We start from the raw sequence: 25,873 nt of genomic DNA on the forward strand, positions 1-25,873 counted from the left end.
GCATTTCAACACCACCCTCCAAGGTCTTTGGGCAAATCAGGCGCAGCACTATCTTGAAGCCATGCAACCTGGTCAAGTCAGGTTTGGTAAGTCTGTGACAACACCCAAAATATCAAAAATCCAGATACATGAAAAGGTCTTTAAAAAGACATTATGCCACCACAAGTTTATGGAAAGTTCAATATAAAAATCTTGTAAAATAGCTAATGGGGCGGGGATGGGGGGACGACGACAAAACTAGCAACCGAACCCGATCACTCAAAATTCATCTTTCAGTAAAATTAAAAATAAATTCAAACTTATTTTCAGTCTCATCACCTCCAGCTCCTTCTTAGTGACAAGGCATTTACAATCAATTTTCTATTTTGGAACTGGGCTATAAATCAAACAGCTTATCTTCTTCATCTCGGTCATGGAAAGTTATTTTAAAAGCTCACTGAGATGAAACCTACTTGTAACATGACATTTTAAATTTTATATAGGGTCTGTATTCCCATATAAGCTATTCCTCTCTGACAAATAATTCTGCTCCAATATGTTTCATGTTATTCAAATATAAAACTACCCATTTGCCTCAGGACAGAAACGGGAATTAACTAACACAAGAACATTTATAATATTTAGACCATATATGATATCATGAATTCTGCGTGGTCAGAAGCTTGATTCACACTTTTACACTCCATAGGCTTCAAAGGAGTTACTTCTGGTTTTCCCTGGTGTGACTGAGTAGAATTTGATTTATGGAGTATGATACTTCCTCTTTGAGAGGGAACTAAGTAGGCACACACAAGAGGCAGTATTCACCTTTGTGGTACCCCAAACCTGGGGTCTGACTAGGTACTGGTTCAACCAGTGTCAAGCCATGGAGTTTTAACCACCTTGTGTATCCAGGTGTTAGTGTGGATTGAAGTCATACCCACAGCTGTATTCACACATTGGGAATACTCACTTGATTTGAGAATCTGGTAACAGTTGATGAAACCAAAATCAAAAAGTGGTTTAGAAAATCTCAACAAAAGGGGTCATAAGTACCAGGAATTCGATGTAGCAGGATTTCACTATAAAGCTCAGAAGCCAAGCTAAAATCATAGAGATAGGGACTATTCTGAACAACTCAGCTAAGCTCCCACGTAACACAGGCCAAGATAATTTCACCAAGTGATTCCTGTACATACCCCAACCACTTGTGGTTGCAGAAGAGCATAACTTTCAGAAAATTATGTCATTGTACAAAAACCTCAGTACATGGATTAGATAGAAGTGCAGTACTTTCTCTCCTACAAGGCCAAATAATTGATGATCCAAAGAAAGGCAAAAGCAATCTCATGCTACATGTAACTAATTGTACAATGATGCACATATGAGAAAAAAATTCTTCTTTGATCCTTATGGCAGTCATCTTTCACCTTGAAGCTTGAGTTTTGATCAGCTTTATCTTAGAAAGCACAGCAATAACAGCAGTTCTCCAGCTCAGTTTAAAATCCAGTTACAATCTTTGACTACATGACCTCTTACAACAGTAAATGCCACACATTGTCTTTGCAAACTGAATGAAAAATACAACAACATTTTTTTCTGTTTGTTCTAAATGTAACCTCCATTGAGTCCCCCAACTGGGAAAGGTGGAATATTAACCTGTGGCAAACACTTTTATTATTAATTATAATATTAAACAGTAGCAAATACTTTTCTATGTGTAAATGTTTGAGTTGAGTCGTTTAATTCTGTTCTAAAATTATTTCTATCAAGGTCACAGATGTGTTACTGCACGTCTCCCATTGAGAGAAGCAGCATTGCGTGAAGTCACAGATCATACAGGGAGTGGTTTCCAAAGAGAAGGCCTACAATGGTTTATACATTGCAAATATATTTAAATTAAAAAAATCCCTGTGATGCTACTGTAATGGAGTAAGTGGTATATAAATATTAAGCACTCAAGAGCATCTGCATGTTAGGAAGTGTCTGAATTTTTTCAACATGCATCATTCCAACATGTTTTCATTACAGTACAACGTGTATGAGACAAATGAACATGATACGTAGATGGTATCTGCATAATCTTTTGCTGGAGAGGTCACCTTTCAGAAAAGATGTTAAACCAAAAATGAAATAACTGGTGGTTATTCAAAAGTCACATGAAACATTTTGCAAGACTGAAGCTATTCATCCTTGCGTCCTGGACAAAGTCATTGTACCTAACACATGTTGTCTACTTGGATTCCCCTGGGAATTATTCTTGTGGTAGGCGAGGTTGCATCTGTAGGGCATATAGTACATAAAGTATTTTGGGTTCTTTTGAATTAAAGGTGCTATATAAATGTAAGTTACTATTAATTGTTATAGACACATATTGGGGGAAGGACTATGTCTTCTTCTGTATTTTATACAGTCTTGAGCACACTGATGGTGCCTGATTATATTCTGCCTACCTGAATTCCCCTTTATTTCAATTCTTTATTTACTGTTTTAAAGTGCTATATAGTGTGTGTGTTAAAGTGCTGATAAACCTTTGCTGTGTGTCACCCCAGAAATGGTTGAGTTCCTGCAGTCTGTTATTCACAGGGGACAAAAGACTAGAGAAATGTCAAATTATCTCTAGACAAAGATATGCTGGCAGTGTTGCTTTCCCCTTTGAGAAGGAATTTCATTTTCTCCATGATTTTCAGGCATCTGAACATTGAAAATCATTATTTGGATGCTCACTTTTTGAAACCAACTTATTACTTTGTACTGTAAATTAAGTAAAATTATTACAGTATTCTGAAAGGGAATAGTTTGGTTTGTCTATAGAACCTTCAAAGATTTTATGAAGGAAACTTATCCTTCGATACTATGTAGTATCTACACCATTTATACTTATAATCCTCAAGATGTTTCTAAATGTATAAATAATAAATGCAGGTATGTAAATATACCTTCACACCAAGGTTTTTTAAATAGACTGCCTGAAGTTAGGCTCTTAAATACTTAGACAATGAAGCAAAGGGCTTGATTTTCAAAAGCAAGCACCCACCTGCTTCCATCAAAGTCAATGAGAGCTGCTGGTGCTCAGCATTTCTGGAAAGTAGGACACTTATTTAAGTGCTTGCATTTGGATTTTGGAACTTAACTTTGGAGATCCGGCACAGACAATCTTGGCATCAGAGTCCTACTTAGTACAAAATAAGAGGTAAGGGCTCAATCCAAAATGTATATGAGCTGGCAGGAAAATTTGCCCGAGTGTAGGACGCAGGTAAGGAAAAGGAGAAATGAGCCCACAAGGGATTCAGAGAAATGTGGAGATACTGGACTCCGACAGCAATAAGTATCCAAGCCACATATGTATACAAAAATAACAGCAATAGCAGAAAGAAATCCACAAGGAAAATAATCAAAACCTGATTTTGAGTCCTTTCTAGTTCTGGTATCCAACTGAATGGATTAATAAGGAAAAGATGGAAATGGATTGATATTAGTACCTCTTTCTATCTAGCCACACAGTTAGCACATCTTCTCTGCAATGCTCACCTTAACCAGAGCTTCCCTACAACCTAGTGACCTACCAATTTATTGTTTGTGAAGAATGCTTGCTAGTTTACCTGCAAAATAGCCATTACAGCCAACTGAATCGAATGCTACAAGTGGAGTTGAATCTGGGTAATGCACTGATCTCTTTAATGTTAGCAATTGTTCTGGTTTCATAACACCTAAAAACACTCTCTTTTTTGCCATTAAGATACAGGCACTGTATCAGATGTATTATCAATCTTGGTGAGTATATATGTTGAAAATCAATAAAAGAATCAAAATGTACATGAGCCTTCAAAAACAAAACAAAACAACAAAAACACCACCAACATCCCATTGGCAGTTAGACTTGTGAATGTAAGGAGAATTTCTTTTGAGACTCAGAAGTAGTTTAAAATCTGAAAAACAATATGGATTTTGAGCTCATTATGCCTACGCTGGAAGCTTAGGGCTAGATTGTGATGTGGACAACATGTCCAGACAGGAGTGTAAGAACACTCCCCTCCTATCTATACATGCGCTTCCTGGAACAAGGAGGATGCTGAAGAGTAATTGTGGGGTCAGGCTTACTGAGTCCCCTCTTGAGACTACTTACACACCATGCTTGGGTCAGGGCAGTAACATGGGCTATCACACAGTGACATGGCAAGCAGAATTTAAGAGTTTCTGAAAACTTAAGACAAATCTCAATGGATGAAGGGGGGAAATTCTTGTGAAGTCCTCTCCCCATCTTTAGAAACAGTCATTCTGCTTGACTTCATTAAGTATCTAAGACTTGATCTCACAAGGTGCTGAGCATTCCAGGGAAATCAACAGGAGTGGAGCGTGCTCAGCATGACTTAGAAGGAGCTCAGCAATTGGCAGGATTGGGCCATAAATGAAACTTTGGCCAAGCCAAATTTCTGGGCAACCTGTCAAGCGGCATAATGTGTCCATCTGAATACGCTATTTATGCTGAAGCATCTGAGTTCACTCCCAGTGACTGGGGGACCTCACGGTATTCTAAGGTTTGTTTCTGAAAATCAACCAGCTGCTTGGATGAGAGCTTTCATCTCAAGCAATCTTATACTCTTATAATTTCACACTCCTTGGAATGTCAGATTTATTTTATATGAGAAAATTTAAAATGAAATGTCGTGTCCTCAGAATTTTAACCAGTAGTTGATACAGACCATTTCCACCTGGTTGGGAGCTGTGAGTGGAGGAGGTAGAGGCCATGGAGTGAATAAAGTAGAGCGAATGGACATCTGTCCTATGGCTCTATTGCATGAAGCCACACACATAGTGACTGCTTCACCACACATCTATTGCCTCTCAGTGTGTGCAACAAATAGTACGTGATTTTTGGAAAATCTTTTAAAAAATCTCAAGCTGCTGCTACAACACCAATCCCTCCCCCTTTCTCCCTGACCTAGTTTTCACTCCCAAAGCTGATCCACTTCATGTTCACACACCTTAGATACTATAGTGTCAATTGTTCACACATATCTTCTAATAGGCAAATTCTTTCCCACACATTCTCATAGAATCATAGAATATCTTGGTTGGAAAGGACCTCAGGAGGTCATCTAGTCCACCCCCCTGCTCAAAGCAGGACCAATCCCCAATTTTTGCCCCAGATTCCTAAATGGCTCCCTCAAGGATTGAACTCACAACCCTGTGTTTAGCAGGCCTTTCTCTCAGATAGCTAATGAGAATCACATTACATTGTGCCAACATTTCATATCCACCTGACATTAAACAAGAGGACCCTGAATTGGCATTCATGGAATTTATATCAAACAGGCAGAACATGGATCAGCAGTATTTGTCCACAGCCAGCATGAGCAGTGGCAGGAACAAAAGCAGCAAGATGAGTTCAAATGTCAAATGAGAGAGAAGGTACACAAATGTATATCCAGCAAGCTGAGTTACACCATCTGACTTTGTCACCAGCTAGATCCCATTGCTGTTGTTAACATAAGCACTGATAACTTCAAGCTGTTTTTCCTCAAATTTAACCTAAATGCCCCTTACTGCAAACTAAACCACTTACTTCTTGTCCTGCCCTTGGTGGATTCAGAGAGCAATTGATCATCACCCTCTTTATAAGAAGTGTTTTGTATATCTGAATACTGTTATGTCCCCACATCGGTCTTCTCTTCTCTAAACTAAATATGCCCAGTTCTTTCAACCTTTCCTCATATTTCATATGTCAATAATACTTATTGCTGTCACTTTCCTCTGGACTCTCTTCAATTTGCTCCCATCTTTCCTGAAGTGTGGTGCCTAAAACTGGATACAATATCCAGATTAGGCCTCAACAGACATGCTAAATAAAGCAGAACCATGACTTACTGTGATGGAGTAGACTATGTCCAGTGGCTCCCTGATGGAGGCCTTGCAGCACTGCCTCACCATGCCCCAGAAAAGAGCAAACAACAGAGCTAGAGCAGTCAGTTGCTTCTTGGAGCTGAAGGAGGAAAAACCCGGCCCCGGCCCCAGTGAGGGCTACTGAAGACCACGGGAGTGAAGAAGGAGCTGAAGGGACCAAGCAAGGCCTGAGCCCAGAAGCTAGCCAGACCAGCTGAGGGTACTGTGATGGGCTGCTGAAAAGGATACACCAACTGAGGGTACTGTGGTAGGCTCCTGTCCTAGGACAGTGTCTCCAGGGAGAAAACCTTGGTGGGAAGGTAAAGACTTTATACCCTGGAAGGGGGCTGTTTATTCCACCTACAGATAGTGTAATTCAGCCAGAGGACTGAGTCACTGAAGATCTGATGAAGAAACCATTAGCCAGGGGAGGCACTTGTGAGAGGGGGATGCCACCCCATTTTAACCAAGAACTAAGAAACAGCAGGCTCATACCTGACTAGAAGGGGGTACTTGAGAGAGGTGGGTGCTGCCCCATTCCAAAATGGGAGATTACAGACATGGCCAAAGGGAGTGCTCATGAGAGGTAGGTGCTGACCCCCATTACTTATGATGCCTCTGTTAATACACCCCAGAATGTGATAAAGGAAAAAGGCAAATGTCACTCTCTCCACAGCAGCATCACACTGACTTACATTCACTTTGTCATCCACTATAACGCCCAGTGGTACTAGTAGTACCAGGAATAAGGATTTCCCAATGATTATCACAGAAATTAGAGAAGGAATATTCGGCTCTTGTATTTCCCCCTACCAGTCCAGGATTTTGGTAACTCAAAATGAAAATGTTCCACCACTCATCTAGGGAGATATAGGATTATGGAACTAAGCTTCACTTCAAAATGCTTCCCTGATATTTGTCCTATGCTCGGTTTCATCCCATTATTTATCATTATGTCCACAATGAACTACCTAAGCAAATTTGCTCACTTCTTCCAAATCTTTGCTTGCAGACAACCATGCAGCCTAACTACTACAATCATCGAAAGTATCCAGGTTATACTGAGTAAATCTGTACCTTTCAGTGGGTATATAGACAACTATTTTGCAGTGCTTTAGAAACTTGTTAATTTTCACTTTTTTCAGCATGTACATAATAAAGTTCCAAAACTAAAGTCATATTTTACATTTCTGGGAATCTGTCCTCCTTAGGCAGAAATCTTTACCACTATCTTGACTTTCAAATGCCTTTAATTATTAATCCTCCCCACACCTTCCTTTCAAAAATGAAAAGAATATAAACATGTCAGAGTGGAATGAAATAAAATGAAAAACTTCAGTTTGTATCAGGTGAGAAAGTAAAGAACCCAATCGGCTGGTGGCCAGATCTATTTCAGTGAACAACCCCACTCTGATTTGATAGCAGCTAGCAATCACAAAATAAGTAAATGCTTGAGCATTGATTTTAAACAAGCAAAGCTGGCCTGCTTTAGAGCAGCTGTTAAAGGGGAGGTAGAAGCAGATGTACCTAGGTGTCTCATCACACAAGACTTGTCTACACTAGGATTTTTCAGGATACCATTCACCGGTGCAGATCCACCAATAGCAGCACCAGTGAAGATAAAGTACACGTAGTTTACCATTTTGTTCATCCAGACCTACTGTATGCATCCTGCATGAGGCGCCTTGCGGTACCTGCACACAGGTTTGCAATGGCACATAAACATGTATGGTATAAAGTAAGTCTATTCGTGCTCCTCTACTACTGATATATCTCTGGCCATGTGGTGCACAGGAGAATACTAAGTGATTAAATATGACCAACCAGTTCATTTCCAGAGCTCAAACACGGCCACTAGTATAAAGAAGAACTAATTAGCTATAATGCTTCCCCAGCTCATTATTATTTCATGGCAGTGCTGCTATTTGAGTTTTGGGAACAAACATAAAGGGCTGGATGTGCCTGTGCATGCACTGATTTTTCTCCTTTTTGCTTTACAAAGCAGGCTTGCAAAGGGCTTTCCCTCCTTTTTAGCTTCAAAGCTCTAACTAATCCCCTTCTCAGCAAGGGAGTTTCTACCCTCCATCTCCTCCTGGCTGTTGGAAAAGGATTCCCCTACCCTGCCTCTTGGTTGCTGAGAAGGCGGTTTTACGGTTTCTCCTTCTGACTACGTGGAAAAGTCTCTTGTCCCCTCCTTGGCAGGCAAAGGGCACCTATCCTTCTTCCCCAGAAGGTTTTTCCGTCTGTAATCCTCTGCTTTATGTAACATATTTATACCAGTCTGATTACCTGTATTTCATCCACTCCTTATTACTGCCCTGAGGTTTGTATGAGTGTGTAAAGGAACTATTGGATTATTTCCAGGCCTCCCAAAGTCTTCCACTGACATTTTATATGCTTGATTTTTTAATACAAATTGTGAAACAGTCCAGATTCGTGTACTGTGATATATGCATTATAATACAGGCTTTCACAGTATTTTCAGGTGTGTGTGTCTATATGCACACCATATTCAGGTATATTGACTTTCTTTTGGATTGCAATATAGGGGACAGTGGGGTGGAGGGTTTTTAAACTCAACCCAGTTTTTATATTGCAAGATGACAGGCTCAAACTTGCAGAACCAGACCACCAGTGAGATTGTTTTACATCTAGCCCTAAATTTTCATCCCTACATAAAAAAAAAAAATCAAATTCTGAGGCTGTGTTTTAATAGGCCCTTGTAACTGCTCTTCAGGAATTATGCAAATCAAACTGGGAAGCAAAATATTATTCAAAGTAGTAAAGTATAACAAACTCTTCAAATGTGTAAATACGTCCAGAGAAGCCTCTGTAGAATGGCAGTGAATATCTTTCCATTTTGAAAGCAGGCTTTTATTTATCCTGTAGTCACTTATAAATCAGGACAACCATCATCCTATAGATCCCCTAAATGCTGCAGAATTATATTTCATCTGGCTATTTAAATCCAGTGACAAATTAATTAGATGCTACCATGAAACTCGGTCTTAACAATGATGGTTCATATATTCTTTACCTTTAAGAACAGCCATATTGGATTAGACAAATGATCCATCTAGCCCAGTATGCTGTCTTCTGCCAGTGCCAGATGCTTCAGAGGGAATGAACAGAATAGGTCAATTTTTAGTGATCCATCGCCTGTCATCCAGTCCTAGCTTCTGGCAGTTGAAGATTTGGGAACACCCAGATCATGGGGTTGCATCCCTGACCATCTTGGCTACTAGTCATTCATGGACCTATCCTCCATGAATTATCTAATTCTTTTTTAAATCCAGTTTCACAACATTCCCATAGCAATGAGTTCCACAGGTTAACTGTACATGGTGAAGTACTTCCTTTATTAACTATGCTGACTATTAATTTCACTGGGTAGGGGAACTGAACTACATCACACAGAAAGTCAGTGGCAGAGGTAGGAATGAGGCTGGTCAATGTCCTATCCCCCAGACCACATTGTCTAGCAAGATAGATGGATTGAACATTATATAGTTGAAGTGTCTTTAACAATGAACTACTCCACTGTGATTGTGGGGAGGAGGGGAAATTACTAGTTATGCCTTACTCCAAAGGAACATTCTGAAAATAATATTGAATTTCATAAAATTAGTATGAGGAATAGAAATTGGGAGACCCCTCGGGACATACAAAATTCTGGGACGGCCATTCATTTTCAGTATATTTACCCCACAAACTGAGGGTTAACAGACTCCATCTCTCCAAATCAATAACCACATGGGCAATAATTGGTTCTAGATTTCTTTGGGATGCCCTAAATATTTAAGATTGCCATTGATACCAATTTAAGAAAAGGTCTTTGTGGGTATATTTAACACCTAAGGCTTTTGATTTACCCCCACCCCCCAATTAATTTTATATCCTGAAGAGCCCAAATATATTAAGGGTTAGAAGGTAAGAATGGTAACCTGGGGCTTAGATATGAATGAGCATCATCTGCACAGAGCATAATTGTGGGGTTTTTTGGTCCTCCCTAATACCATGAATATGTTGATCTGCTTGGGTGGCAATGGTTAAAGATTCCACAGCTAAAATCAAACAGAGGGCACCCCTGCCTCATACCTCTCTGCAGTGAAAATGGGGAAGAACTAATACCATTGGTAACTTCTGTATCCTGGAAGTCAGGTTAGCATACAAAAGCTTAATCCAAGCAATAAATTGGTAGCAAAATATAGAAAGTTCCATGTTATGCCCTCAAAGGCCTTTTTGACATCTAAAGAAATGAGTTAAGGCCTCTTTAGAAACTCTCAAAGAGGCAATAATATTAATCAGTTGATGCAAAATATCTGAGCTACATCTATTATAAAGGAAGCCTACCTGACTTGTGTCTGATGTGTGAGAACTTTGTCCAATCACACAGCAGGAGCTTTTGCTAAAATCTTATCACCTTTGATTCAAGAAGTTGTCCTGTAATGACTACATAGTCCAAGGTCTTTTCCAGGTTTAGGAATAACTGAGGTTACAGCTTCCCAGAGTAGTCGGGAGAGTTTGCTCATTCTTGGCCTCATTGAACATATTCAATCATCCAGGTGTTAACATTTCAGAGAACATTTTGTAAAATTCAATTGGGAATCTGTCTGCACCAGGAGTCTTTCAACCTTCATTTCTTTTATAGCCTGAGTCAGTTCTGGGATTTGTAGAGGGGCATCTAAAAGTTCCTTCTGAGAGTCAGATCTGTGGCAGAGAATCCACTAAATACTTTATCTAGGGCCTTTGGACTGATTCCCTCTTCAGCTAAATATAGTTTTGAATAAAACTGAAATTGTGTATAATTTATTACTGCTGTTTGCAATATCAGCAAACTTATTTCTGTTAGTCTTTTGCTTAAGTTTATATGCCAACAGCTTACCAGATCTCTTGACAGATTCCTAGTGTTTTTTGCTTCAAGCAGAGGAAAGCCAACTCAGTCTTTCAGGACAGAAATTTGTTTTCATAACATCAGAACGCCCATCAATCTAAAATAACTGGAGAGGGGACAAAAGCAGTGGGCATCAATAGCTCCATGAGGGTATCAATTCTATGTTCTCTCCATTCCTTTTTGGAAGAGGCATAGAATCATAGGACTGAAAGGGACCTTGAGGTCATCTCGTCCAGTTCCCTGCACTCATGGCAGGACTAAAGTATTTAGACTATCCCTGACAGGTGTTTGTCTAACCTGCTCTTAAATTTCCAATGAGGGAGATTCCACAACCTCCCTAGGCAATTTGTTCCAGTGCTTAACCACTCTGAGAGTTAGGAAGTTTTTCCTAATGTCTGACCTAAACTTCTCTGGATGAAATTTAAGCCCATTGCTTCTTAAGAAGCACCATGTTCCTCCCTCTGTGTAACAACCTTTTATGTACTTGAAAACGTCTCATGTCCCCTCTGGCTTCTCTTCCAGACTAAGCAAACCCATGTTTTTTTCAATCTTACTTCATAGGTCATGTTTTCTAGACCTTTAATTTCTTTTTTTTTGGCTCTCTGGACATTCTCCAATTTGTCCATCTTTCCTGAAATGTAGTAGCCAGAACACTCCAGCTGAGGCCTAATCAGTGCAGAGCAGAGGAATTACTTCTCGTGTCTTGCTTGCAACACTCCTACTAATACATCCCAGAATGATGTTCGAGGTGGTCTTTTTGTTTTGTGGGGTGTCTTTTTGGCAACAGTGTTACACTGACTCATGACTCCACTATGATCCCCAGATCCCTTTCCTCAGTACTCCTTCCTAGGCAGTCATTTCCCATTTTGTATGTATGCAATTGATTGTTCCTTCCTAAGTGGAGGACTTTACATTTGTCCTTACTGAATTTCATCCTATTTACTTCAGACCATTTCTCCAGTTTGTCCAGATCATTTTGAATTTTAATCCTATCCTTCAAAGCACTTGCAACCCCTCCCAACTTGGTATTGTCCACAAACTTTATAAGTGTACTCTGTATGCCATTATCTAAATCAGGGATTCCCAAATTCAGTTCGCAGCTTGTTCGGGGTAAGCTGCTGGCGGGCCGCGAGATGCTTTGTTTACCTAAAGCGTCCACAGGTACATCCGCTCGCAGCTCCCAGTGGCTGCGGTTCACTGTTCCCAGCCAATGGGAGCTGTGGGAAGCAGTGCAGGCCAGGCCCAGGATTGGGTCTAGAGTTTCTTTCCCATTTGAAGCTATAATAAATTGAATGGCAGTCCATGTCACTTACATAAAAACATTGTGAAAAATTTTAGAATCCTCTTGATTTGGCCCAGAGTGCCCATTTCAGTTCTGAGGACAGTAACACTGCCTTCAGTGTCAGACATGGTTCTCAGAATATTAAGCAACTTTAGAATTAAAGCATCTAGAAACTGGGAGACCATCCAATTTCTTCAGTTTATAAACTTCACGTTCTGTCAGATGTCTCCTGGGACACAGCAATGTCAACATTCTTTAAGCAACAAGTATATTTTCTTTTAATAGGCTTATTAAAACCCTTTATATTCCAAGAGATGCATTTAATTTTTGGCGTCTTCATTGTTAAAATATACCAGATAATATAAAGTCACGCTCTGAATAAATGAGAAATTGCAAATTTTTCCTGAGCAGCATACAGTTCTTTCATATCTAAGCAAAAGCTGTATCATCCAAGGGTAGGGTGTCACTTCCAAGTACATATTCTAGAGCAGCATGAAGGAAATAGGAGCAGACAGAGGAATAACATAAAGGGGGTTGGGGGAAACAAAGCAGAAAAGGTAGTTGAGAAAGAAATGCACATTAGTATCATACATTCAAAAAAGAATGTTTAAACAGTCCAAAACATACTACCCACCCTTGCCTGGGGGACAACCAGAGCAGGTGAAACTTAGAGATTCTCACAGCCTGTGGGTCCCCAACCAATCATCATAGCTATAGTAATCCTAGAACCTTGATTCCTTAGTCCATAAGGAAGCATCATCTAACAAAACAATGTTAAATATACACCATTACTAATCAAATGTTTATTTTTTCAGGTGTTCCTTTTCTGTGAGTTAAGGCAATACGAAGTAAGTAGGATATCACGATCAACTAGCCCGCATCAACTTCCTTAAAGAAACTCTACCAGATCTCATGGAGCAAGGCAGACATTCTGTGCAGTCAGATTATTCCATAGAGGACTCAGAGTGAGGCAGGAGGCTTCACATTTTTAGTCCTTTTTCTGCCTCCTGAGGGGAACGGAATGATACTGTCTTCTCACCATTCTTAATATGGAGCATTCTGGTATTAAACTATTTCAAGTCCAACTTCCTGGTCAATTGTTTAGCTTGGTTAAAAGCTGCATTCACTGCACCCATATCACCGGCATAATCTTGAAAGAGCAGTATTTTAATTTTCTCCCCATAGCAGCGCCTTTTGTCCCCTCTGGATTTCTGTAGCATAAGCTCCTTAGTGGTAAAGTTCAGGAATTTCACAATGCTCTAAGCCTACCTCCTGGAGTACGCTTGGGGCAAGAGTCTGGCGTGCCCATTCTGTATCAAAACAAATCTACCGAAAGATCTAGCAACTTCAGGCAGGTCTACACTAGAAGCACTACATCTGTGCAGCTTCACCGATGCCACCGCACGGCTGTAGCGCATCTAGTGAAGACGCACTATGCCAAGAGGCAAAAGCTATGCATCTCCCACCGACATTGCACTGGTGTGGACTGCACTTATGTCACTGTAACTGGTGTTGCTCAGGAGGGTGTTTTCTTCACACCTGAGTGGCCTAAGTTAAATTGACTTAAGCACTAGTGTACACCTGCCCTTAGTTTAGCAATTTAGGGACAAATTCAGGGTGCTTACCTCTCTAGTCACTCAGACACCCACAATCCTGAGGTTACATCATCTTAAGTGGCTTTCTAGATCATTTAGCTTGGTCTTCTGTCTTTACGATTACAGTTCTTAACCTGTAATCTGTTCTCTTTGAAATCTTCCACCTCAGAAAGTGTGTTCTGCTCCACCCATTCATCTGGATAGAAGTTGTAGTGTGCTCTGAATCTCAGTCACTGTGTTCTATAGGATGGAAACTGTAGATTTAATTTCAACAGTATCTGCAGCAAACGGCTGTGGTTCAGCCATCATCTGCTTTCCATCTTCTCAGGCACCATTTTGTTTGAGGAGGGGGTCATGCTTGTGGTAGATCTTCCTTTTCTTCAGTGTTTTTAGATTCAGAAAGGAAGATGCAGAGCTAGAGGGCATCTTGGAGGTCTCAGCAGTTGGGTGCAATATTTCTTGGGGTTGGATGCGGGTTTTAGGCCACAATGTTTGGGGGTTGCCTGTGGGCCATTTCAGAGCTCAAGCAACCTACATCCACCTTCGTCACAGCAGCCTCTAGTGTCCCAAAACCATAATTTTCTTTCCAGTTCTGGAGTGACATTACTGCTTCAGAAATGCCCTGGACTGGCTACTGTAGCCCTCTGTTAACACTCAGAACAGGTATTGAATAGCAGGAAAGGAGAGGGACTTGTTGCTCAATGTGCTTCAACCCCAAGCTGAATGCAGCACCTCTTTGCAAGAGACAATAGTTTGTTCATTGTGCCTATTCAGTCCTTGTCCTCCACATTGGAAGCTGTCAGTTAGTCCCAGTTGTGATGCAAACACTGGTCTACAAGGCAACTGACTTAACCCACCATCTCATTCCACATGGGCCATAGAAAAGTCATCAAAAGCCAATGACTATTAGCTATAACACTTTACCACCTACTGAACCTTTATAACCATCTACTTATTTCTGTAAAACTCCCACAACAATTAGTACCTTATATAAGAAATTTACACATTTAAACCTTAATATAAAATGCAAATGACTTTTATTCATTGCAGACCTACTCTGGATCTGAATTACTGATCTGATGGTAATTAGCATTAGGGACTCAGCCTCTGTGGTGTTCAGTGATAATGGTGCTTACAAGATCTTCGCTTTATTCTGTTTATGGTTCAAGCTGGCTGAGCATAACAGTTTTACTTAGCCCTGTCTAGATTCTGCCTTGGAAGCTCAATTCTTAGGAGGCAATCTACCAATTACCTGATCCCTAAGCCATCCAAATCCTCATCAGGTTTGGCCTGCTCTATAATTTATACATCCCTTTGAGAGTCACTCATTTTGAAATGAATGATATTTGCTGCTTTGATTTTCAGCCCTGTGATCCTGTATCTGAATTTCTCATAAAGCCTCTCTTAATTGCAAAAAGAGGTAACCTTCAAGTAATTACAAAGTACAAAAAAAAAGTACATTTCTAACTAGTTGCTGCCAACATTTTTCAGTTGTTTAGGCTTTAGGATAGGCTTGCAATAAACTGCTTTTTATTGTATTTTAACAGTAATTTTGAAAGTATGACATTTTTATTCTAATTTATTAGCAGCAGACAATAGTCTTGCACCTGTATTGTGACACAAAATGACAGTCACTGCCACAAAGAGTTTAGAATCTTAATGATGCTCACAAAGATAACCGGATGCATTTGGAAACCGTTCTAAAACACATAAGATGGTCTGGACTCTAAATCTTTGACATACCACTGTACAAAGGTCAGATGTTTCAGTTTAAGGTTCCTGGTATGTTTTGGTTTTCAACTTAGAATATTCCTTCCAACTCACTCCACGGTTCATTCTTGGGCCTAAATTAAGAATCAAAACATTCCTTGACCCATAACCCTATAAACTGAAACATCAACATGTGCCCTATATAGCAAAGACTATGGAAGAAAAGACTTACAGCCTGAAACATAATTATTTTAAAATAAAGTTTAGAAAGAGTAAACCTCAGGAGATGACAGCATTTACAGTCTTCTCAGATTTTTTTTTTTTTTTTTTTTTTTAAGGACAGTGTCTTCACATGAGTTGTGGCAGAGAATCCCTGACAAATTTCTGCTATAATGGAGTGAGCCCTGGTTTGTATAACAATGTAACCCAGTAGACAAAGCTTAATTTCATATCTTCAATTACACACTTTTTGTAGAGTTTCTTCAGGCCCCATATCTTAAAACAGATGAAATAATAGAATGTCATGGGTGATAAGTGCTTTGGTAACATTTCTACTACATTTTGCTATTTCTAGTACAGATAGTCACCCATAGGCTTTGTCCTTCAGATGGATGCTTATATGTGGAGTATTTTTATTTCTGGACATTCTCCTCCAGCTCCAAATACTCCCATTCCCACACAACAGCCTTCAGGACACACAAGAGCAGCTAAGGAAACATGGAAGACTATGACAAATTATTTAGAAACCATTCTGTCTACGTGTCATGTATAAGCATCCCATGGTAAATGTACAGCTTAACTATGGCATCTCTAATAGGAGATCAGATCTATATCCATCATGGTCCTATGACAAACTTACTCTGGAACAGATAACACCCAATTCCCAAACCAAACTTACTGTCATTTTTAGGCATTGAAGATATCTTTGAGAACAGTCTCATTGCTCTGAAGAGTTAATCTGTTTCTGCTGCTCATTGCTTACCTGCATCCTCCAACTCAGTGGTGAGCAGTCTTTTCTCCCTCCTTTAGGATAGGTTTTTGGGTTAAGTAGGGCTAAGAACTCTACTAGGTCCTTTACAAACATCTTAAGAGCCCTGAAGTCACTTGAAACACTCTACTGATTTCAAGAAATATTCAATCAGGTAACTTGGCTAATTTGAAACAACATGTTATGAGGAAGTATGCTCTGCATTACATATATTTGGATTTAACATACTGCATCTCAACATGTACTATATATTCTAAGGTTAAAGAAAACTTTGTTTTCACAAAGTTAAGATTGTTGACAAGTCTCTATTTAAAAATACAGTTAGAATGCTAGTAATTAAACACAAATATTTGAAAGTAGAATGAGAAGGTTGTAGCAGTTAAGGGAAAAAAATGCTGACAATCAGTTTGGAAATAATTGATTAAGGACATGATGGTTAAAATGCCAGTGGTTAATCTGCACTAGTTTTCCCTGTGATAGTGGTAACACAAGGAAATATTAAGGAAAATGTAGCAGGCACACCTTGTTCCTGCCTTTCCTTCTTTCTCACTTAAACCCTTCAGTTCAAAATCATACAGCCCTCAGTAGTGCATAGGCTAATTTAGATAGCCCTAAGCACTCCCTGTAGTGATGCAATGACTCACTGGTGCAGTGCCTCCTGCTGCTCATCTTGGGAATTAAGCCAACCTAAATAGACTCTCCAGGCAGAAAATTTTACACATGGGGGAACTGAGGTATAGAAGTTAAGTAACTTGCCCAAAGTCAGACAGGAAGTCTGGAGCAGATGAGAATTTAACCCAGATCTCCTAGGTTAAATCTTCCCCCTCTCCTTATTTGAGCACACAGTGGAAATTCAACTAATCATCTGTGTGATAATCTTAAAACTGTTAGGTAATTATACAATAGTCTTCTTTTAAACTGATCAATGAGAATTTGTCCTATGGGTGGAATAAGCAAGTCTCCTCTACAAATGAATGTTAATAATATAAACTGGAAACAGGTTCATGATGGAAGTGCTGGCTGACAGCTTTTGACACCACCTTCATTATAGAATAGGGAACAAGATGCTGCAGTACAACTACCTAAGTATCATCCTTCTCAAATGAAGGAGTGGAATATATTACACAGGTAAGACTATATATAATAAAAAATACTACCATGAGTTTAAGATGACTCATGGTGTTGCTCCTTCTCCTGTATTACAAGGTGAAATGACAACTTTTTGCCTCAAATTGAGGAATAAAATTATGTATCAATGAATCTGGGGACTCAACAGGTCTGTCTTAATGAGAATAGATTTTTAATGAGTTTTAGGTGGCACTGAGTCAGGAACAATCTGAGGGGGGGGAAAGTGTTCAGACTGGAAATGTAATTTTTTGGTGTGGTACCCCTCACCCTGCATGAATTGAGAACTCATCATGATAAAGCGATCTCTTAAACAGAACCTGAACAAGCAAAATAATCTGTTCATTAGTTTTTAAAAATGGGATTGATCAGAGATCTGAACTCCATTACAGACCATCTTTTACAGTCCTCCCTTAGGAAAGGCTCAAGTTAGCATTCTGAGTCTGATTTATTATGTGATTGAGGCAGTTAGCAAAACTAATTTAATTTTGCTACTAGCAAATTATCAATACCTCAGAATTGCAGCCTAAGCTGCTGGACCCAATTAATTTTTTGGGCTTGATCAAACTCTCTCTCCGGCCTAAGGAGCACCCTCTGCAGGCTGGGGTCTCACCTGCTGCTGGCTATGTATCCCTCCCAGACCCCAGTACCCCTTTCCCTCAGGGTTCTGCCCCAGCAGTACCCCCACTCTGGGTCTCCCCTCCCAGGGGAACCCCCAACCCTCTAAACCCACCTTGCCCAAGTGGCTACTGCCAGCGATCATCCAGCCCCACTTCCCTGGAACAGACTGAAGCCTGTAATGACCACTCATCACTGGCAAGGGGTTAGGCAAAGGCAGCAGGTCCTATCACCAAGCTACCCCTCTGCAGCCCCAGTACCTTTGCATAGGTCTTCAGCCTGGGGGTTTACCAGACTGGAGCTCCTTTTGCCCTTTCCCAGCACTGCACCACCTCAGGTACCTTACTCCCAGGCAGCTAGCACTAGCCCTTCAGGGCTAGGGTGAGACTCCTTCAGCTTAAGGGCCAACTGTGGCCTGATTGGGGCATGGCCCCAGCTGTGGCTGCTTCCCCTAATCAGCCTAGCTGTTCCCAGTGGCAGCCCTCTCCAGGGCTACTTTTAACCCCTTCAGGGCTGGAGTGGGGTGACCACCCTGCTACACTCCCCTTGTCAGAGACCATGGGTCTTGGATCAGATCTTCTGGGCTCTTAGGAGATAGTAAGTTCCAACCTGCCACCAAATGACCAGCTAGCAATTGTCAGAATAGAAGCTGAACCCTCACAGTGGACTCCAGTCCTAGAATCTGATTGGTTCAAGGCTTCTATGTAAACTAAGTACAAGAAGTTGTATATATAATTGGGATCTCCCTGCTTTGGGCTGCTTCTCCTGCAATACCTACTTCTGTTTTCCTTGAAGAAAAGGAGTACTTGTGGCAGCTTAGAGACTAACAAATGTATTAGAACAAGCTTTTGTGAGCTACAGCTCACTTCATTGGATGCCATATGAAGTGAGCTGTAGTTCACAAAAGCTTACGCTCAAATAAATGTTAATTTCCTTTTCTTTTTATGGATACAGACTAACATGGCTGCTACTCTGAATTCTGTTCTTCTGGTAACCTGACCCTACCTGACTCCTCATTGATCCTCTAGTTTGTCTTGGACTCTAACGTCCTGGTATATGACTGGCTTTCTTCTCAGCTCCTGCTCTGAGCACTAGATCAGACTGCTCAAGCTCAGTCATGACACTCCTGTCTTCTCCTCAGTGTTGTGCAGCTGCTCTGTATCTCTAAAGTTCTCTGCAGACAGGTTCAATTACAACCAATGCAAACTGAAGCTATTTTCTCTCCACCCGCACAGATTGCACCCAAAATTCCCTAATGACTGGGTGACAAAGGTAGGTCAATTTAATTTTTAAATGTAGACCAGATCCCATTTGATTTAGTATAATTCCACTGTCTGAATTATACTGAATAAAGTTACTCCTTATTCTGACTAGTGTAAAGAGATGAATCACACTGATTAACTGTTGCCTCACAATGCACTCCAGATGCAGTGATATGTATTCCTTTATTTTCAGTTTGTAAAAATATATATTGCCAAAGTCTATGGACAATATCAGAACTTGGGGGGAGGCAAGACTCCTCCACTCCCAAATGATAAAAATACCTCAGCAAAGGGCACTACAACCTGGTTCTATCTTGTGGCTTTAACAGACTGTATCTATTGTAATTAAACTAATAAAATCATGAGAACTCCAGTTCCCTGTGATGTGAAGGAAGATTTTGGATCAAAAAGTAAGCCTGAAGATGTAGTATATTTAACATTTTTTATGAATTCCAATTAACATGACTGTAACTTGAATAACTATGGATCCATCCTATTATAAATGACACTCTAATAAGAGATGAGAAAAACCCTCTTCCTTTTGTCTTGAAAACTGACATCTCTCTCCTACTCTCTTCTTATTCCTTGAATCAACAAAGCTGTTTGAACTCCATCCTGAGATTCCATGCTAATTATGCAAACTATGCAGATTAAAAGTTTCAAAGCATTCAGGTTTTCCCCATAAAGAACAGTGAGCACCCTTAGGAAATGCTTGTTACACCTTCAGAGAATCAGAATTTATTAGAAATCCAAGTGTCTGAATTTAACTGCACGAAATGTACAATGATCCAAATCTTGCTGTGATCATTCACTTCTTTGATGGATATTTTGTTGAAGTAAGGTGACTGTAAGGAGCATAAGACTTGGCCCACAGGAATTATAGAGCCAGGTGTGTGTAGCAAAACATTCCCATTCGTTATTCACTGGGTTTTTAATTACAAGCCCTCCTTCACCAGAGTAGGGAGAAAGATACCTCTAGGCTTCTAGGAAGAAGTGATGACCCTCTACTCCTCCCCAGTCCTCTCCTTGGGGATTTGTGCAGTGGCAGGGTTTGGGGGCCTTCAGTCCCTACTCCCAGCTTGACTGCTCATTTGTGTATCGTGGGAGTGCCTTCCCAATATCCTTCCCCATTCCCCTGCAAATACATGGTAAAACCTACAGCAAAGAGTAGGGGGTCTTTCACATTCTGCAGCGCTAGAGGTGGGATTTGTACTGTTGGTGTCATAACTGTGGAACCAGTTGACAATACAGGTTACATGATTAGCAAGGGGTTGTTGCTGCAGTCCCAGCCAATGGCTGGGTGGCACCTGGCAGGACCCATACTGCACATTGAAGGATGGGCTTCACTATCCAATGCACAACTTGGCTAAGCCTTCATGCCTTGTATATGGAAAGGGACGGGGGCCTAAGGACTTTGCTGTCCTGAACACTGGGGTAGCCTTCCATTAAGAATTGCACAGCTTTTATGGACTTTTGGTTAGAGAACTGCATGGATTGATCCTGCTGGGCAGGGGCTGTCTGGCTGCTCCTCTCCTAGACCTCCTATATTATACAGTTAATAAAAGCTGTGGCCTTTGCTCTTACCAAATCTGTTTGTAGACTCTTCATGTTCATTGCAGTGGCTGAGCCATGCTCAGACCCCTGATGAAGTAATAGAAACTCATAGTACATATTTTTTTAAATCACACTGTTCTTCCATATGGGGAGAGGAACAGAGACAAAAATCACAAGACTGACCTAGTCATACTGCGTTGTTCAACTTTGTAAGGGTCTCCAGAATCCCAGTGGCAGGTACCATAAAGGAAACTTAGAAGAACCAAACAGAACTCGGATCTTACTGAGTCAAATTAAAGACCTCTAACGCTTGATCTTATGAAAAACGTTCATCTGTTCTCAGCACAGCTGAGCAATTCCAGTTATTGATCACACAAGGCAGTTGTACACATAGGATATGTCTACACTGCAATTAAAAACGTGCAGCTGCCCAGTGCCAGCTGACTTGGGCTCATATGGCTTGGGGGTTTAATTGTATATGGTTTAATTGCAGTATAGATGTTTGGGCTCAGGTTAGAACCTGGCCTCTAGGACCCTGCGAATATCTACACCCCAATTAAACAGCCCTGCAGCCTGAGCCAGCTGGCATGGGCCAGCTGTGGGTATCAAATGGCAGTGTAGACATATCCATACACACTAGCCTGCTCCTTACAGAACCCAGGCTTCACTGAGGTAATTGGTGCTCCCCTGATCTGCAGGAGAGCTTCTTTGTTATATTAAGGAATGCTCAGTTTAATATAACAATATTAAGGTGTTGCACAGTGGAAATTAATTTACAAATGAGTTCTGCCTTTTAAAAAGCACCAAACAGTTGGAGCTGAGGATAGTGTCTAACCCTTCATGCTGTGTGAAATGCAAGTCTTGTTGTATAGATTACTTCTGTACATTGGTTGGGGGTTTTGTTGGGTGTGTTCTGCTTGGTTAAAATTTACCTCTGTGCATCAATTTCTATTGCCTCAAGGACACAAAGCTGTGTGCAGATATGAATCGCAAATAAACTGAATATAAGTAACAATAAGATCTATACTTGGTTGAGTCAAATCTTTTTTTTGGGGGGGGAAGGGTCTGCTAATGGTAGAAGCTTGCTCCCTAAATTATTGCAAATGGTAAGTAAAAACCTTTTAAAAACACTCTACTTACAACTGGAAAATAAGAAAGCACAACAACATTACTTTAAAGTTGCATTAGAGAAAGAGTGCTAATAAAAACAAAGATGTTAAATAAATGAGGCCAGTTTCCTTAACTTATCCCAGCATGGGGCAACATAACACTTCATGTTGTTCTGAATATCTTAGTACAGGATAATGGAACACAGTTCTAATTAACAATACCACACCAGGCACTATTTAGAGTCTTGAGAGGTTTGCACTATAGCTTTCATTAATGTCCCCCTTTATTCTTTTGGTGTTTTTTCTATGGACACTAACTTCCTTTCAAATCAATGGGATGTTCAACTAACATTTATTTGCCCATACAACTTATGGAGGCAACACACTGCAAAGTCTACAATATAAAGTCTGTATAAACATAAGACATCATTCACTTGGGGAGAGATTCCCTTTCCCACGCTTATTTTTTAGTCACTAAAAAGTAAACAGGTTATTATTTATTTTCTTGCCTGACTCAGAAGCATGACTCTGGGCTGCACACAGTCCCTATCAGAAGCTTTACTTGAAGAGTGGTCAGAAATAGCCTAATTCTGGGTCCAGCTTTAAGATGCTGGCTGACAACTTGAACTACAGAGAGATCCCCTCACAGCAGTATTATCTTGACACACTGCTATATTGTACTTTGGAATTCCTCAAATAACTGTTATTAGTTTGTTTATATTACAGTCTGCCTACAACTCCCAGCTGAGACCAGGCCCCATTGAGTTAGGCACTGTACATATAAGAAATAATCCATGCCCTGAAAACCTTAGTCAAAACAGACACTGAGTTAGATGAAAGGAAATATTATCTGTTTTAAAGATGGGGATCTGAGGCACAGAGATTGTGCTGCCTTGCTCAGTGTCACTAAAGAAATCTGTGGCAGCACTGAGAGTTCAAGCCAGACCTCTTAAATTCTTGTCCAATACCTTCAAACAGAAGAGCATCCTTCCATCCATGTGTTTACTATTATTTAGATGCGGGGGGGGTTGTATTCTTTTCATCTCATCTTGCACCCAAGGGGTTATCAGATATTTATAAGGGCATGTTGCTATATTGACTAGAATTTGGTAAGATGCACAAGGATTTCTGAGCGTTCATAGACTATCAGGGTTGGAAGGGACCTCAGGAGGCCATCTACTCCAACCCCCTGCTCAAAGCAGGACCAATCCCTAACTAAATTATCCCAGCCAGGGCTTTGTCAAGCCAGACCTTAAAATATCTAAGGAAGGAGATTCCACCACGGCCTTAGGTAACGCATTCCAGTGTTTCACCACCCTCCTAGTGAAAAAGTTTTTCCTAATCTCCAACCTAAACCTCCCCCACTGCAACTTGAGACCATTACTCCTTGTTCTGTCATCAGCTACCACTGAGAACAGTCTGATCCATCCTCTTTGGAACCCCCTTTCAGGTAGTTGAAAGCAGCTATCAAATCCCCCCTCATTCTTCTCTTCCGCAGACTAAACAATCCCAGTTCCCTCAGTCCCCTAATCATTTTTGTTGCCCTCCGCTGGACTCTTTCTAATTTTTCCACATCCTTCTTGTAGTGTGGGGCCCAAAACTGGACACAGTACTCCAGATGAGGCCTCACCAAAGTCAAATAGAGGGGAACAATCACGTCTCTCCATCTGCTGGCAATGCCCCTACGTATACATCCCCAAATGCCATTGGCCTTCTTGGCAACAAGGGCACACTGTTGACTCATATCCAGCTTCTCGTCCACTGTAACCCCTAGGTCCTTTTCTGCAGAACTGCTGCTGGGCCATTCGGTCCCTAGTCTGTAGGGGTGCATGGGATTCTTCCGTCCTAAGTGCAGGACTCTGCACTTGTCCTTGTTAAACCTCATCAGATTTCTTTTGGCCCAATCCTCTCATTTGTCTAGGGCCCTCTGTATCCTATCCCTAACCTCCAGCGTATCTACCTCTCCTCCCAGTTTAGTGTCATCTGCAAACTTGCTGAGGGTGCAATCCACACCATCCTCCAGGTCATTTATGAAGATATTGAACAAAATGAGCCCTAGGACCGACCCTTGGGGCACTCCACTCGATACCGGCTGCCAACTAGACATGGACCACTACCCATTGAGCCCGACAATCTAGCCAGCTTTCTATCCACCTTATAATCCATTCATCGAGCCCATACTACTTTAACTTGCTGGCAAGAATACTGTGGGAGACCATGTCAAAAGCTTTGCTAAAGTCAAGGAACAACATGTCCACCGCTTTCCCCTCATCCACAGAGCCAGTTATCTCGTCATAGAAGGCAATTAGATTAGTCCAGGCATGACTTGCCCTTCGTGAATCCATGCTGACTGTTCCTGATCACTTTCCTCTCCTCTAAGTGCTTCAGAATTGATTCCTTGAGGACCTGCTCCATGATTTTTCCAGGGACTGATGTGAAGCTGACTGGCCTGTAGTTCCCAGGATCCTCCTCCTTCCCCTTTTTAAAGATGGGGACGACATTAGCCTTTTTCCAGTCATCCGGGACTTCCCCGGATCACCATGAGTTTTCAAAGATAACGGCCAATGGCTCTGCAATCACATCCACCAACTCCCTTAGCGCACTCGGAGGCAGCGCATCCGGCCCCATGGACTTGTGCACGTCCAGCTTTTCTAAATAGTCCCGAACCACTTCCTTCTCCACAGAGGGCTGGTCACCTCCTCCCCATGCTGTGCTGCCCAGTGCAGTAGTCTGGGAGCTGACCTTGTTCGTGAAGACAGAGGCAAAAAATGCACTGAGTACATTAGCTTTTTCCACATCCTCTGTCACAAGGTTGCCTCCCTCATTCAGTAAGGGGCCCACACTTTCCTTGACTTTCTCCTTGTTGCTAACATACCTGAAGAAACCCTTCTTGTTACTTTTAACATCTCTTGCTAGCTGCAACTCCAGGTGTGATTTGGCCTTCCTGATTTCACTCCTGCATGCCTGAGCAATATTTTTATACTCTTCCCTGGTCATTTGTCCAATCTTTCACTTCTTGTAAGCTTCTTTTTTGTGTTCAAGATCAGCAAGGATATCACTGTTAAGCCAAGTTGGTCGCCTGCCATATTTACTATTCTTTCTACACATCGGGACGGTTTGTCCCTGTAACCTCAATAAGGATTCTTTAAAATACACCCAGCTCTCCTGGACTCCATTCCCCCTCATGTTATTTTCCCAGGGAATCCTGCCTGTCAGTTCCTGGAGGCAGTCAAAGTCTGCTTTTCTGAAGTCCAGAGTCCGTATTCTGCTGCTCTCCTTTCTTCCCTGTGTCAGGATCCTGAACTCGACCACCTCATGGTCACTGCCTCCCAGGTTCCCATCCACGTTAGCTTCCCCTACTAATTCTTCCCGGTTTGTGAGCAGCAGGTCAAGAAGAGCTCTGCCCCGAGTTGGTTCCTCCAGCACTTGCACCAGGAAATTGTCCCCTACCCTTTCCATAAACTTCCTGGATTGTCTGTGCACCGCTATATTGCTCTCCCAGCAGATATCAGGGTGATTGAAGTCTCCCATGAGAACCAGGGCCTGCGATCTAGTAACTTCCGTGAGTTGCCGGAAGAAAGTCTTGTCCACCTCATCCCCCTGGTCTGGTGGTCTATAGCAGATTCCCAGCACGACATCACCCTTGTTGCTCACACTTCTAAACTTAATCCAGAGACTGCTCAGAGCTCATAACTGCAGAAAAATCTGAGAGTCATACTACTCCCTTACATACAGTGCAACTTCCCCACCTTTTCTGCCCTGCCTGTCCTTCCTGAACAGTTTATATCCATCCATGACAGTACTCCAGTCATATGAGTTATCCCACCAAGTCTCTGTTATTCCAATCACATCATAATTCCTTGACTGTGCCAGG

Source organism: Eretmochelys imbricata, chromosome 1 (assembly GCF_965152235.1).
Source record: "Eretmochelys imbricata isolate rEreImb1 chromosome 1, rEreImb1.hap1, whole genome shotgun sequence".
In the NCBI taxonomy this organism is placed as follows: Eukaryota; Metazoa; Chordata; order Testudines; family Cheloniidae; genus Eretmochelys; species Eretmochelys imbricata.